This window comes from Loxodonta africana, unplaced genomic scaffold (genome assembly GCF_030014295.1).
Source record: "Loxodonta africana isolate mLoxAfr1 unplaced genomic scaffold, mLoxAfr1.hap2 scaffold_99, whole genome shotgun sequence".
NCBI classification, from domain to species: Eukaryota; Metazoa; Chordata; class Mammalia; order Proboscidea; family Elephantidae; genus Loxodonta; species Loxodonta africana.
Window position 1 is genome coordinate 418,344 of NW_026975673.1, and position 3,335 is coordinate 421,678.

Here is a 3,335-nt window from a genome sequence, read left to right on the forward strand (position 1 = left end):
TTAAATTAAACTTCACCCTATCCCGAACTCTAACTTTAAACCGAATCCTAATCCTAACTCTAAACCTAACCCTAAACCTGACTCTAACATTAACCCAAACACCTAACCCTAACCCTAACAGTAAGCCTAACCCTAACCCTAACCCTAACCTGACCCTAACCTTAACCCAAACACCTAACCCTAACACTAAACCTAACCCTAACCCTCATCCTTAACCTAAACTGCACCCTAACCCTGACCCTGAAACTAAACATAACACTAAATCTCCCCCTAACCCTGACCGTAACCCAAATCCTAACCATAAACCTAACCCTAACCCGAACCTTAACCCTAACCCTGACCCTAACTCTAACTCTAACCCTAATCCAACCCTAAAACTTACCCTACAAACTCAACTTAAATGGAAACCTAGCACTAACCCTCACCCTAACATCTAAACCTAACCCCAACCCTTAACCTCACCCTATCTCTAACCTTAACCATGCCCTAGCCTAACCATGATTTAACCCTAAACCTAACCCTAAACCTAATCTTAAACCTAAACCTAAAACGAACCTTAACCCTAACCCTAACCCCTAACCCTAAGCTCAACCCTCACTCTTCACTTAAATTTCACCCAAACACTAACCCTAAAACGAACCCAACACTAACCCTAAACGCAAACATAAACCTGACCCTAACGTTAACCCAAACACCTAACCCGAACCCTAACGCTAACCCGAACTCTAAACCGAACCCTAAACTGACCCTAACCTTAACCCAAACACCTAACCCTAACACTAACCCTAAACATAACCCTCATCCTTAACCTAAATTTCACCCTAAACCTAAGCCTAAGCCTAACCCTAAAACTAAACCTAAACCTAACGCTAAACTATCACCTGACTCTAGCCCGAACGCTAAACCTAACAATGACCCTAACCATAACACCCTAAAACATCAGCTTAACTGTAAACCTAACACTTACCCTCAGACGAACCCCTAACCCTTTCACAAACCCTAACCCGATCCCTAATCCTAAACCTAACGCTGACGTAAACCTAACCCTTCCCCTAAACCTAAACTTAAACCTAACCTTAACTCTACCTATACCTAAACCAAACAATAACTCGAATCCTGACCCTAACCCTAACCCTAAACTCAGCACTAAGTATAATTCTAAACCTAACCCTAACCCTAACCCAGCCCAACCCTTTACCGTAAACCTAGTCTTAACCCTAACCTTACCTACCCTAAACCTAACACTAACGCTAACCTTAACCCTAACTCTAACATTAACCCTAACTTTTAGCGTAACCCTCACTATTAACTGAAACTTCACCCGAACCCTAACCCTAACTCTAACCATAACCATAACACTTACCCTGAACACTCACCATAACTGTAAAACTAACCGTAACCCTCACCCTAACCCCTAACCGTATCCCCAACCCTAACCCTAATGCTATCCGTAACCCTAACCCTAACACTAACCTGAACCCCTGAGCCCTAACAATAACCCTAACCCTAACCCAAACCCTAACCCCTAACACCAAAGCCTAACCCAAACGTTAACTCTAACTCGAACACTAACCTGAAACCTAATCATAAAGCTAACCGTAACCCTAAACCAAACCTAACCATGGTCAGAACCACAATGCTTTACCAGAACCCTCACCCACCCCTAACCCTAAACTACACTTCTAACCCCTAACACCTTACCATAACCATAATCCTAAGCATACACAACCCTAACCCTAAACCTAAACCTCACCCCAACCACAATGCCTAACACAAACCGTAACCTTAACTGTTACACTAAACTTAACCCTAACCTAAAATCTAACCCTAACCCTAAAACTAAACACAACCCATAAACTTAACCCTAACCCTAAACGTAACCTTAACACTAACCCGAAAACTAACCCGAACCTTAGCCATAACCCTAACCCTCACCCTATCTTAAACTTCACCCTATCCCTAACCTAAAGCTAACCCTAACTTTAACCCTAACCCTACCCCTAAACCTAACACTAACCTTAACCTTGGCCCACCAGTCACCCTACACCTAACCCTTACGATCACTCTGACCCTAAACCTCCCCCTAAACCTAATCCTAATCCTAACCCTACCCTAACTCCAACCTAACCTTAACCTTAACTTTAACCCTACCATAAAATTAAACCTAACCCTAAACCCTAATCCTAACTCTAACCCTAACCCTAACCTTAACACATACCCAAAACCTTCACCTTAAGTGTAAACGTAACTCTAATTCTTACCCTAACCCTAAATAAAACCCTACCCTAAACCTAACCAAAACACCCCTAACCCTAACTCTAACCCTAATCCTTAGCCCAGACCTAACCATAACCCTAAACCTACCCTAACTTTATTCAAACCCTAACCTTAAACAAAACTAAAACAAACCCTAAACCTATCCCTAACCCTACCCCTGACACTAATCTGAACAATAACCCCTAGCCCTAACCCTAACCCGCACGCTTAACATCAACTTCACCCTAACCCTATCCTAAAACTAAACATAACACTAAATCTCCCCCAACCATGAACCTAACCCAATCCTAACCATAAAACTCACCCTAAACTTAACCCTAACCCTGACCCTGACCCTAACTCTAACCTTAATCCTAACCATAAAAATTACCCTACACACTCAGCTTAAATGGAAACCTACCACTAACCCACACCCTAACATCTAAACCTAAACCCAACCCTTAACCTAACCCTATCTCTAACCTTATCCTAGCCCTACACCTAAACATGACTTAATCCTAACACTTACCCTAAACCTGACCCTAAACCTAACCTTTACCTTAAACCTAATCCTAACCTGAACCCTAACCCCTACCCCAAACCCTAAGCTCAACCCTCACCCTTAAATTAAACTTCACCCTATCCCGAACTCTAACTTTAAACCGAATCCTAATCCTAACTCTAAACCTAACCCTAAACCTGACTCTAACATTAACCCAAACACCTAACCCTAACCCTAACAGTAAGCCTAACCCTAACCCTAACCCTAACCTGACCCTAACCTTAACCCAAACACCTAACCCTAACACTAAACCTAACCCTAACCCTCATCCTTAACCTAAACTGCACCCTAACCCTGACCCTGAAACTAAACATAACACTAAATCTCCCCCTAACCCTGACCGTAACCCAAATCCTAACCATAAACCTAACCCTAACCCGAACCTTAACCCTAACCCTGACCCTAACTCTAACTCTAACCCTAATCCAACCCTAAAACTTACCCTACAAACTCAACTTAAATGGAAACCTAGCACTAACCCTCACCCTAACATCTAAACCTAACCCCAACCCTTAAC

At 42.6% G+C, this 3,335-nt stretch overlaps 1 long non-coding RNA gene across 4 annotated transcripts in view; it reads right to left on the reverse strand.

Annotated features, from left to right (window-relative positions):
• The window catches only part of LOC135230272 (uncharacterized), a 60,920-nt gene that overhangs the window by 29,674 nt on the left and 27,911 nt on the right, over nt 1-3,335 (reverse strand). For all 4 annotated transcript variants that reach the window (XR_010320915.1, XR_010320916.1, XR_010320917.1 and 1 more), the window contains one exon: nt 458-2,722. This is a non-coding gene — a long non-coding RNA (uncharacterized LOC135230272). The remainder of the gene's footprint in view (nt 1-457; nt 2,723-3,335) is intronic.